The following is a 13,971-nucleotide window of genomic DNA, read 5'->3' as shown; positions in this document are numbered from 1 at the left end:
CTCTGGTGGCACCCGTGAGTAAAGTAATAAAGGCAGATCCCACTCTCAGTCAGTGTTTGTGGCTTTGTGGAATATTTTTATAGTTCATGCATCTCGCCTCTATTTGCATCAGTGCATATCTAAGAGAAGTTGAAGTCCTCGGGGCATGGTAGTTCTAACATATGATTAGAGGCTTTGGCTAAGTTTTACTCTCAAAGTCTTTTGGAAAATACCTTAGATAAATGGCTACTTTGATCTTTTATGTATAAATACACAATAAGCTACAATTCAGTGGCATATGATGGCACCTGAAATCATTCTTGATGTTATTATGTAGATAACCCATTTCATTAATTTGCATATTGTTTCTTCAGTCTGTAAATTAAAGATTTCTTCAGTGTACTTGCCTATATCATTTTCATTTTATACATTCAGAAAAGGATAGCACGTGCAGAGTTTCCATCTGATTGATTATTGCCACTTTTAGGTGTTCACAGGCAAACATGAACTTGTGAAATGTATGCTGAAGAAGTATGCGTGTGATTTAGCTCCATGGTAAACTGAATAGAAATCTATATGCTTTCACAAGGTAATCAGAGATAGTAAAGAATAGGATTGTCACAGCATGTTTATTCAATACTGGAAGTAGGTGGGAAATAGGAAATATGGGGAAGAAAGTGAGAGGGAATCCTTGATAATGGAAAAGTGGGAAGTAGTAGTATAACAGAGGAAAGTAGGTGGGAAATAGAGAGATATGGGAAAAAAAAGTAAGAGGGAACCCTTGGTCATAGAAAATGGGAGGTAGTAATATATCAGGAATATTTGATTGTTAGAAGGTGGATAGCAGACCATGAATAATTCTTTGATGTGAAAGCATTCAGAAAATAACCATCACTGAGAGAAGAGACAGACCATTTAGCTCATGGTAGTGTTTTTTTAGGAACTCAAGAACTATTTTACTCCTCACAAGAATATTATGAATGAGATATCTTTTGTTTTAATTATTTAGCTATGCAGTTGAAGAGCAACTAGCAATCATGTGGAGGTAATTGTGTTTTGAATAATTTGAAAGGATAGTTGCCATTTATCTAAGAAATTTGCCCTGATTTACAATGTCAGCAGAATCATGTCCTAACCCATGTGTTTAGTAACAAGCATGAAAATTTATTTTTAGGGGTGCATACAGTTGGTCCCTCTTTCATCCCTTCCATTGAGCATTCTCTTTTGCAGAAGGATCACTTGTGCACTTTTTGATAACATAGCGTAATCTTTTGAATTATATGATAAAGATTTTGAGCCTGTTTCGTGTTCTTTACCATAATTTGATTTACTAAGAGTTTTGTAATCATTATTTAAAATCTTCCACAAATAGCCCTTAATTAGAATTAAATAGGCACTTTGATGCAACCTTTGTTGACAAGATGGTTTGCATAATGCCCTTGATTGATTTGAGACCAGACCACATAAATATTCTTTAATAGGTGATGAAAAATGAAGTTCATGATTTTGATAAATCTTTTGACTATAGATTCTGTTTCATTAGTGGCTTAAAATGAAAATGATTGCTGAATGCTTAGATAAGTCATTAGCTTTGCAATTTCAAAGAGTATTGAAAATGTTTGAAACTTTGAAAAACATTGGAGAGATAAACAAACACAATTCAGATTTATTAGCTTGACAGCACTGATATTGTATGTTTATATATATATTCATCAACCTGTATCTTAGTTGTCCAGCATACTTAAGATTCAGAATATTATTGAAATAGTCTAAGACTAATATGAGTGGACATTTTCTTGTCTTGAAATTCAGTTCTCTTACACTCTCTGACATGCATCAAGAATTGACCAATCAGATTCTGTTTGTATATGAAAAATTCTCATTTTATTTGAGTTATTTATTGAACTGACCTTTGTTGGTTGTGTTAGTCTTTCTGGCTCAGGATATGTACAGTTAGATGTGTACACAGGTAACTACATCATAGGTTTGAGTTAGTAACTCTGCACCATGTGATTGGGCTTTCTTTAATGGGAATAGAAGTGGTATAGTTTACTACAGAACTGTGTGGTAACCCCTGAACTGATTGATTAGGAATTGTGTCACGAATTCTTCAACGTGCTTTAATCTTCATTTGCAGCATCTTCATGGAATGTTTTAACTATTATTTGCTAAATATCGGCCACATTGCTTTTTTCTAAGACATAGTTAGCTTGGATGTACCTGTCACTAACTGAACCTAGCATCACACATAGATGTTATCAGCAGCTGAATGTAAACAATATGAATTAGTCATTGAAACTAATGCACAGAAATTAAAAAACATTTCCAGGAGTTTATCTCATGTAAATGGCTGTAAAATGCTTTTGATTTGTGCAGATTTTTTCCCATTTGATTGTTTTTCTATGTGAGATAGTTAATGTAACTTTTACTTGTATGGCTGAGAACACTGTGAAGTTGTATCCAGTTAGTTATTTGCACATGAAACAGGATGGGTTCATGCAGAATTTTTCTGGCACTTTATTCGTTATATGTCATGCAATTATGACCATTTCCCACTCATTTTAAAGAAATGCTTAGTATCTAATAACCAACCTTGAAACATGAAGGTTGAAATTATGTCTCCACCCTCCCTTTTCTCTTCCAACATAAGTCTGTGGCTGTTGTTTCCCCTCTCAAGCTCATTTCCTCTATCCCATGAACTACAACAGTCCAAATATCAGCTGTTCACTTTTTATGGGATATCATCAAAAACTAAAAAAAAAGAATCCATAAAAAAAAATCCATAAGTTATTACATCTAACTATTACATAATTTTCAAAATAGAATGATGTGCAACTCAACCTGGTGAAGCACTCTCTATATGTGCTATGTCCCCTTTTAACTCATGGTGCCCCTCTGCTTGACATATGAGGTTCACCAGGAGTACCTGGCAGGCATAAGTAATGAGGTATGTAGTATGTTTGGAAATGTTTTTGTCACAAACAGAAATAATTACAAGGGGATTTTATCACACATATCAGTCATTTTGCAAGAGTGTAACAGCTTCAGGTTAGCACCTAACAGGTAGGCTAAGATCTCGCACATGCCTCCTTGACCTATTCATGTAGACTGACCCCTGTGTCGAAAAAATATAGGCTGTACCATCTGAGAAAAAGCATGGGCTGCCACTACAAGCATTAACCCGATAATGCTTCACTTAAGTTTCCTTTCCAACCCTGTGAATCTGTTTTTCAGGCTGCTTAGAAAATGGATTTAGCCTTATGATTTCAAACATATTTATATGGTAAAAAAGATCACTGCCTTTTCCAGTTTTCTGCACAGTGCTTTAAAAAGTAGTGGAGGAAGACCACATTGTCTCTTGATTTGTCACTGCTCATTTTTTGTTATTTTACCTAAACTGAAAAAGTGATCACTGATTATTATTTTCTTTTATTTTATTATATTGTTTTTATTATACTTAATCGTTGTTTCATGCATCAGCGAGGTAGCTCCAGGAAACAGATGAAGAATGGCCCATCCACTCATATACACATATATGCACACATATACATACACATGCATATCAATATATACATACATATACATACACAGACATATACATAAGTACACAAGTACTTATTCATACTTGCTTGCCCTCATCCATTTTTGTCACTACCCCACCCACTAGGAAATGGCATCGCTACCCTCTGCTTCAGTGAGATAGCACCAGGAAAACAGACAAAATGGCCACATTCTTTTACACTCTGTCTCTAACTGTCGTGTGTAATGCACTGAAACCACAACTCCCTATCCACATCTAGGTCCCACAGACCTTTCCATTGTTTACCCCAGACACTTCACATGCCTTGGTTCAGTCCATTGACAGCACGTCGACCCCGTTATACCACATCATTCCAGTTCACTATATTCCTTGCACACCTCTCACCCTCCTGTATGTTCAGGCAACGATTGCTCAAAATTTTTTTCACTCCATCCTTCCACCTCCAATTAGGTCTCCTGCTTCTCCTTGTTCCCTCCACTCCTAACACATGCATCCTCTTTGTCAATCTTTCCTCACTCAATTCTCTCCATATGTCCAGTCCATTTCAACACACCCTCCTCTGCTCTCTTAACCATACTCTCCAAAACTCTTGCATTTACCTCCCAAACCAACCCCATCCATAAACAAATTAAACAATCATGGAGGCATCACACACCTCTACCACAGACCAACATTCACTGGGAACCAGTCACTCTCCTCTATTCCTACTTGTACACATGCCTTACATCCATGGTAAGAACTTTTCACTGCTTCTTGCAACTTACCTCCCACACCATATACTCATAACACCTTCCACAAAGCATCTCTGTCATCACTATCATATGCCTTCTCCAGATCCAAAAATGCTACATACAAATCCATCTGTTTTTCTAAGTATTTCTCACACACATTCTTCAAAGGAAACACCTGATCCACACATCCTCTACCTCTTCTAAAACCATACTGCTCTTCTCCAATCTGATGTGCTGTATATGCCTTCACCCTCTTAATCAATACCCTCCCATATAATTTCCTAGGAATACTTAACACTCTTATGCCTCTGTAGTTTGAGCACTCACCTTTATCCCCCCTTCACCTTTTTACAATGGCACTATGCATGCATTCCAGCAATCCTCAGGCTCTTCATGATCCATACGTACATTGAATATCCTTACCAACCAATCAACAGCACAGTCATCCCCTTTTTTGATAAATTCTACTGCAATTCCATCCAAACCCATCACCTGGCTGGATCTTTTATATGTTTATTGTGCTTGACCACTGTCTCCTGCTTCAGCGAGGTAGCACCAGGAATCGATGAAGAATGGCCCATCCTCTCATATACACATATATAGACGTAAATGTCCATACTCACATAGACATATGCATATATATATATATATATATATATATATATATATATATATAATGTTGTATGGTTGCGAGGCGTGGGCTATGGATAGAGTTGTGCGCAGGAGGATGGATGTGCTGGAAATGAGATGTTTGAGGACAATGTGTGGTGTGAGGTGGTTTGATCGAGTGAGTAACGTAAGGGTAAGAGAGATGTGTGGAAATAAAAAGAGCGTGGTTGAGAGAGCAGAAGAGGGTGTTTTGAAGTGGTTTGGGCACATGGAGAGGATGAGTGAGGAAAGATTGACCAAGAGGATATATGTGTCGGAGGTGGAGGGAACAAGGAGAAGAGGGAGACCAAATTGGAGGTGGAAAGATGGAGTGAAAAAGATTTTGTGTGATCGGGGCCTGAACATGCAGGAGGGTGAAAGGAGGGCAAGGAATAGAGTGAATTGGAGCGATGTGGTATACCGGGGTCGACGTGCTGTCAGTGGATTGAATCAAGGCATGTGAAGCGTCTGGGGTAAACCATGGAAAGCTGTGTAGGTATGTATATTTGCGTGTGTGGACGTATGTATATACATGTGTATGGGGGGGGTTGGGCCATTTCTTTCGTCTGTTTCCTTGCGCTACCTCGCAAACGCGGGAGACAGCGACAAAGTATAATAAAAAAAAAAAAAAATATATACACTTGTACATGTTTATACTTGCTTGCCTTCATCCATTTCTGGTGAAACCCCATCCCACAGGAAAAGCATTGCTACCCTCTGCTTCAGTGAGGTAGTGCCAGGAAAACAGACAAAAAAGGCCACATTCATTCACACTTAGTCTCTAGCTTTCATGTGTAATGCAACAAAACTACAGCTCCCAATCCACATCCAGGCCCCACAAATCTATCCATTTTTTACCCCAGACATTGCTTCAATTCATTGACAGCATGTTAACCCCAATATGCCACATGGTTCCAGTTTACTCTATTCCATGCTTGCCTTTCACCCTCATGCATGTTCAGGCCCTGATCGCTCAAAATCTTTTTCATTCCATCTTTTCAACTCCAGTTTGGTACCCTGTTCCTCCTTGTTCCCTCCACTTCTGACACATATATCCTGTTTCTCAACCTTTTCTCACTCATTCTCTCCATATGGCCAGACCTACCTTCTCAACTACGCACTTTCTAATTTCTTACTTGATCAAACCACCTCACACCACATATTGTTCTCAGACATTTCATTTTCAATACATCCACCCTTCTCCATGCAACACTATGTATAGCTCATGCCTCGCTAATGTATTCTCTTCCTACACATTCTTCATCACTTCCAAAACCTTCACCCCCTCCTCCATCCTATGACTCACTTCCACGTCCATGGTTCCATTGACTGTCAAGTCCACTCCCAGATATCTAAAACACTTCAATTTCTCCAATTTTTCTCATTCAAACTTGCCTCCCAACTGAATTATCCTTCAACCCTGCTGAACCTAATAACCATGCTCCAATTCACATTTACTCTCAGGTTTCCCTTTCATACACTCTTCCAAACTCAGCCAACAGTTAAACAATCATGGTGACCACACATTTTGCTGCAAACTGACCTTCACTGGGAACCAATCACTCTCCTTTCCTCTTATTCTTACTCATGCTTTACACCCTTGATAAAAACTTCTCTGCTTTTAGCAGCTTACCTCCTACACCATATATTCTAAAGACCTTCCATAAAACACCTCTATCAACCCTATCATATGCCTTCTCCAGATCCATAAATGCCACATAAAATCCCTCTGGATTTCTAAGTATTTCTCACACATTCTTCAGAGCAAACACCTGATCAACACATCTTCTACCTCTTCTTAAACACACTGTTCCTTCCCAATCTGATGCTCTGTATATGCCTTCACTCTCACAATCTGTCCTCTCCCTTACAATTTACCAGGTATACTCAACAAAGTTATACCCCTTTAGTTTGAACATTCACCTTTATCCCAGTTACCTTTGTACAGTAGCATTATATGTGCATTCCACCAATCTTCAAGCACTTCACCTTGGTCCATACATGAATTGAATATCCTTACCAACATCTCAACAACTCAGTCACCTCTTTTCTTAATAAATGCAAGTGCCATACCATCATTGTCCTCCACCTAGCCACACTTCATCCCCCGCAAAAGCTTTCACCACCTCTTCTCCTCACAAAATAGCTCTCCCTTTCTCTCTCACTTCACAACCCACCCCCAATGAAAACACCGTACATCTGCCATTCTATCATCAAACACATCTAACAGTCCTTCATATTACTAACTCCATCTCCTCACTCCATCACTACCTGTTATGTGTCTATATATATGAAGATGAAATCACACTTCAGTAGGAGTTCATACAATTTTATTTAACATGTATTTTTTCTATACATGTGGCATGACATGCTTCATGGAGACAATCCTCCTCATCAGGTGCCAGAACTAACAAAGTTATTTAAATCCCAACATCGTACTTGAGTCCTACTATCCAGTACCAATCAGCATAGACCAATTACTGTCTGCTTTGTCTGGCAGTAACTGTTGAAAGGGAGAGTGATTAAGGAGGGTCAGGTGGTGGGGGTTGATCTGAGTAGCTGTGTGTGTTTTGAACAACGTTTTTTCTGTTTTTGTGTTTTGTCAGTTCTCTCATAATGATTTGGTTAATGCTAAGATGGGCTCTAAAATTGCCTGGGAACAAATTAAAGTTCTTAGTATTAGTAATTAAGACAGAATCAATGACTTGCATGTGGCATAATAGCAGAGGGGTATAGAATAACAGTATTTTCAAGATCTGTGGGGTGATCATTTTAATGTGTAAAGCAGTCACATTTTTGTGGTCATCCCTGTGTATAGGGTTTTGGTGCTAACAACAAATGAGTTAGAGCTGAGATATACTTCAACATTTCTGGTCTGGCCTATATGTATATCTTTACATACCTTGCATTTGACTGCATAAACATTCCCAATTGTTGCATGATTTGGCTTATTATTTATTAAGGTGTTACTGATGGTGTTATTGTACTGGAAAGCAACATTACAAATACTGTTTTTAGGACATGTTTTAGATTAACTAAGTTGGGAGAACAGGACAATGCATAGTCATTTAGACATCCTTATTTGTCACATTTTTGTTACTAGAAGAATAAAATGTCTTCCTAGCTTTCTGATAAGCTTTTTCCACAAACCAATTAGGATGATATAACTGCCTGAAGATAAGTCTTGTATGACTACATATGTCTACCAGGCCTATGGGATCACATATCCATAGTGCTCTTAAAAACAGATATAACTGCAGACATTTGTTTTGAAGAATCACTTACTGAGAAATAATGAAAGTACTTGTTCGCCGTTTCCCACATTAGCAAGGTAGTGTCAGGAAACAGACGAAGATGACATGTCCCTTCAGACACATATATGTATACATACATGCATAGCAAGTATATGTGCATGTGTATATCTATGTGTATGTATGTATATGATGATATGTATATGTATGTATATGTGCATTTATGTATATATATGTGCATATGAGTGGATGGGCCATTCTTCGTCTGTTTCCTGGTGCTACCTCGCTGATGCAGGAAACATCAATTATAGAAAAAAAACGCACATACATTTACATATACATATGTAATATACATATACATATGGCTCAAATTACAGAGGTATAAGTTTGTTGAGTATTCCTGGTAAATTATATGGGAGGGTATTGATTGAGAGGGTGAAGGCATGTACAGAGCATCAGATTGGGGAAAAGCAGTGTGGTTTCAGAAGGGTAGAGGATGTGTGGATCAGGTGTTTGCTTTGAAGAATGTATGTGAGAAATACTTAGAAAAGCAAATGGATTTGTATGTAGCATTTATGGATCTGGTGAAGGCATATGATAGAGTTGATAGAGATGCTCTGTGGAAGGTATTAAGAATGTATGGTGTGGGAGGCAAGTTGTTAGAAGCAGTGAAAAGTTTTTATCGAGGATGTAAGGCATGTGTACGTGTAGGAAGAGGAAAGTGATTGGCTCTCAGTGAATGTCGGCTTGCGGCAGAGGTGTGTGATGTCTCCATGGTTGTTTAATTTGTTTATGGATGGGGTTGTCAGGGAGGTAAATGCAAGAGTTTTGGAAAGAGGGGCAAGTATGAAGTCTGTTGGGGATGAGAGAGCTTGGGAAGTGAGTCAGTTGTTGTTCGCTGATGATACAGCGCTGGTGGCTGATTCATGTGAGAAACTGCAGAAGCTGGTGACTGAGTTTGGTAAAGTGTGTGAAAGAAGAAAGTTAAGAGTAAATGTGAATAAGAGCAAGGTTATTAGGTACAGTAGGGTTGAGGGTCAAGTCCATTGGGAGGTAAGTTTGAATGGAGAAAAAGTGAAGGAAGTAAAGTGTTTTAGATATCTGGGAGTGGATCTGGCAGTGGATGGAACCATGGAAGCGGAAGAGGATCATAGGGTGGGGGAGGGGGCGAAAATTCTGGGAGCCTTGAAGAATGTTTGGAAGTCGAGAACATTATCTCGGAAAGCAAAAATGGCTATGTTTGAAGGAATAGTGGTTCCAACAATGTTGTATGGTTGCGAGGCGTGGGCTATGGATAGAGTTGTGCGCAGGAGGATGGATGTGCTGGAAAGGAGATGTTTGAAGACAATGTGTGGTGTGAGGTGGTTTGATCGAGTAAGTAACGTAAGGGTAAGAGAGATGTGTGGAAATAAAAAGAGCGTGGTTGAGAGAGCAGAAGAGGGTGTTTTGAAATGGTTTGGGCACATGGAGAGAATGAGTGAGGAAAGATTGACCAAGAGGATATGATCGGGGCCTGAACATGCAGGACGGTGAAAGGAGGGCAAGGAATAGAGTGAATTGGATCGATGTGGTATACGGGGGTTGACGTGCTGTCAGTGGATTGAATCAGGGGCATGTGAAGCGTCTGGGGTAAACCATGGAAAGCTGTGTAGGTATGTATATTTGCGTGTGTGGACGTATGTATATACATGTGTATGGGGGTGGGTTGGGCCATTTCTTTCGTCTGTTTCCTTGCGCTACCTCGCAAACGCGGGAGACAGCGACAAAGCAAAAAAAAAAAAAAAATGTAATGTATGCATATGTAATCTATGCATGTACACATGCATAGATGTACATATACATACACATACATATGCATAAATACACATTTACATATTCTTACTTACTCGCCTTCATCCTTTCCCAGTGGCACCTTGTCCCACAGGAAACAGCATCGCTACCACGTGTGTCAGTGAGGTTTTAATGAAAATATCATTTAGGTTTATCCCAGGGAATGGGAGAAAAAGTATGCACCCCAAATAACTCCCTAAAGTTTTAAAAGATTGGTAAGAAGGACAGGAGTGGGGGCTGGAAATCTTCCTCTCCTTATTACCTTTATGAAGAGAGAGGACAAGAAAGAGCCAAGCAAGGATTTTTCTTCAAAGGCTCTGTCATTTGTTCATAATAGTAACTCTCTGAGGTTAGAAAAGGTAGGCAGGTATATGAAAATAAAAGTCAACTCATGCATAATGAAGCACGTAAGCTGTACGTATATTCTGCATTGATGTCTGTACAGGTTGAGCATCCGTAATCCAAGATGCTCCAACATCCGAAACTTTTTGAGCGGCAGCTTGATGTTACAAGTGGAAAATTCCACCCATGACCTCTCTTCCCATGCTGGGCTTTGACGCTTTGTTGGTGCCAGTTTGTTACAAACCATCATCACCACCAGACCTACGTGCATTACTCACTGTTTTATGCTTATTCTCTGCTCTGTTTGAGTAAGTGTAAGAAAAGGATTGCTTATTAGTATCATATGAATTTAGAACCAGTAATGAATGTGATGCTAAACAACCACAGATTGTCCACATAGGTGGCTGAGGTTGTGACACCTTAGCTTTTTGATGGTTCAGTGTTACACAGACTTTGTTTCATGTGCAAAATTATTAAGAATATTGTAACATTACCTTCAGGCTATGCATATGTATTGCATATTAAACAGAAGTGGAATTTGTGTTTAGACTTGTGTCCCATCCCCAAGATATCTCATTATCTATTATCCATCTTGACAATGTGGAAAACAGGATGGTATGGAAACAAATGGGTTAGAGCTGAGATATACTTCAACATTTCAATCATTCCACAGTCTCTCTCAGGAGATACTGATTTCAGCATTTGGCAGGACCACATTCTTCAGCAAGTGATGGTCACCCGGTTGGACGCCTTGGTGCGTCGCTCTCTGATTGGATTGTTTGTCCTGCTGCCTCCAACTGTTCATAGCAGTCTCCACTGCCTAACATGACCAACAGATGAACCCATACCTTGTGTTGCTGTTGTCCTTAACCCCTTCTTCTAGGTAAGCTTTCATACTATCACCCCTTCTTCTAGGTAAGCATTCATACTATCACTGAACAGTCACTCATGGCAACTACAGGTGAGTGACAAACCATTTTGTGATAAGAGTTAGAGCTTACCTAAAGGAAGGGATTGAAAACAGTGTTAACACAAGGTCTGGGTTCATTTGCTGGTCATGTCAGGCAGCAGAGATCACTGTGAACAGGTGAAGGCAGCGGGACAAGCAATTCAATCAGAGAATGAGATGCCAAAGCGTCCGACCAGATGACCATCACTTGCCAGGAACACAGTCCTGCCAAATGCTGGAATCAGAATCTCCTGAGGAAGACCATTGAATGGTCGAAATGTTGAGGAAAGTCTCGCCTCTAACCTGTTTGTTTCCATACCATCTTGTTTTCCTCTCATTATGCATATGCAAACATTCCAAAATACAAAATACTTCTGGTTCCAGGCACTTCAGATAAGAGATACTCAACCTGTATTCCAATATAACTTTTTTTTCCAGGGTTTCATTGGAAAACCTTTGTTGTCTGTCGAGGTTTGAAGTTTAATGTGAATTTTTTTTTCATTGTAGACAGCTTAGTATATGCAATTTCATCTTGCTTTGAATTCACAGCTTTTTCCTTAGGTATGGATGTTCCTGTCTTTTTTTTATTGATTGAGTTTATCATTGTTCATAAACTACAAATATGTGTTTACTGTGATTTTTTGAGTTTAGTGTCATAGTTCTTGTCACCTCCTTCAAAGGTCCATGTAATTCCCAAATTGAATCTTGAGCATAGGCTTCATAAAGAAAGGTATTCTTTTGATTCTGCATTGCTCTTAAAGGAGTTTTGCTTTGCATGTTCATGTATTCATCTGTTCACCTATTACTGAAAGGGCTGTATGTTAATGTCACACTTTACCCTTGTTTCTTACGTAAATACATCATTGGTGGTGAATAACATTGATACTAATGGAAATATAAAACTACACATGCTGACCAATCCATGATGCTCTTTTTTATGAATTATACTTTACAATTAAGATATGCTAGGTAATGTCTGCTGAGTGTGTATCATCTGTTACCAGAATCCTCCATCAAGACCCGTTATACAATGAGAAAATTAGGTGCAGTTATCATGTAATCTCTGGGCATGAGGATGATGGAGATGCAGGTAGAGGATCCTGTGCTGCCCTCTCTCCTCTTTGCTCTCATGAAATAGCTCTCTAAGTAACTTCTTTCCTCATATTTCACTTTTTCCTCTTTCTCCTCACCAGCAGATAAATATTGTAAAAGTTTGTCCTGATTACTTAGGTCATCCAACAGTGCATACAGTAGACTTTTGTTGATCCAGTACCCCTGGACCTTGGGGATGCTGGATTATTTATTTTCCCTGTAACTAGAATTGTATTACAAAACAGGTTGTGTATCCCTTCTCCAAAATGCCTGGGACCAGAAATGTTTCAGATTTTGGATTTTTGTGGATTTTGGAATATTTGTATCTGCATAATTAGATATGTGGAAAACAGGATGATATAGAAACAAATGCGTTAGAGCTGAGATATACCTCAATGTTTCAACCATTCAACTCTTCCTCAGGAGATACTGATTCCAGTGCTTGGCGGAACTATAGTCCTCAGGAAGTGATGGTCAACCAGTTGGATGCCTTGGCATGTCACTCTCTGATTGGATCCCTTGTCCTGCTGCCTTCACTCATCCCCAGTGATCTCCACTGCCTGACATGACCAGCAAATGAACCCAGACCTTGTGTTAATGTTTTTCTTAATCCCCTCTAGGTAAGCTCTTACACTGTTACTGAACGGTTGACGCCAAGGCAACTACAGGCATGTGACAAACCGATTAGTGATAGTGTAAAAGCTTACATAGAGGAATGGGTTAAGAACATTAACACATGGTTTGGGTTCGTCTGCTGGTCACATCAGGCAACAGAGATTGCTGTGAACAGGTGGAGGCAGCAGGACAAGTGATCCAATCAGAGAGTGACATGCCAAGGTGTCTGACCAGGTGACCATCACTTGCTGGGGAACATATCCCTGCCAAGTGCTGGAATCAGTATCTCCTGAGGAAAATCATTGAGCCATCAAAATGTTAAGATATACCTCAGCTCTGACCCATTTGTTTCCATACCATCCTGTTTTCCACGTTTGTCATGATGGATAAATGGATAATGAGATATCTTAGAGTTGGGACCCAAGTCTTAACCCAAAATCCATTTGTGTTTCATATACAACTTATATACACATAGCCTGAAGGTATTGCATTCAGTATTTTTAGTAGTTTTGAGTATAAAAGTTTCTATAACACTGAACACATCAGAAAGCTAAGGTATTTATAACATCAGGCACCCATGTGGACAATCTGTGGTTGTTTGGCATCACTCTCATTCCTGACTCTTGAATTTATATGCTACTGATAAGCAATCACTTTCATACACTTATTCACACAGAGTAGATGATAAGCAAAAAGCACAGGTCTGGCGGTAACAATTGTTTGTAACAAACTGGCGCCAACAGAACATCAGAGCCCAGCATGGGAAGTGAGGTCAGGTGTGGAATTTTGCACCTGTAATGTCACGTCACCTCTCAAAAAGTTTTGGATTTTGGATCAGTTCGGATTTCAGATTTTTGAATTAGGGATGATCAACCTGTCAATTTTTTTATGTTAAAAGATAACACCATTACTATAAAAAAGCTATAGATATGAGTTAAACAATAAAAAATTTGGAACTGCATTAAGATATAGAGTACACTCACCAGTCAAGCA

The 13,971-nt window shown here is 39.1% G+C and overlaps 1 protein-coding gene across 33 annotated transcripts in view; it reads left to right on the top strand.

Annotated features, from left to right (window-relative positions):
* Positions 1-13,971, top strand: part of tou (bromodomain adjacent to zinc finger domain 2B toutatis) — a 1,094,933-nt gene that overhangs the window by 949,909 nt on the left and 131,053 nt on the right. The gene's annotated exons all lie outside the window — the stretch shown is intronic.

This window comes from Panulirus ornatus, chromosome 12 (genome assembly GCF_036320965.1).
Source record: "Panulirus ornatus isolate Po-2019 chromosome 12, ASM3632096v1, whole genome shotgun sequence".
Classification (NCBI taxonomy): Eukaryota; Metazoa; Arthropoda; class Malacostraca; order Decapoda; family Palinuridae; genus Panulirus; species Panulirus ornatus.
The sequence above is the reverse complement of the archived record's forward strand: the minus strand, read 5'-3'. Positions and strand labels throughout refer to the sequence as shown.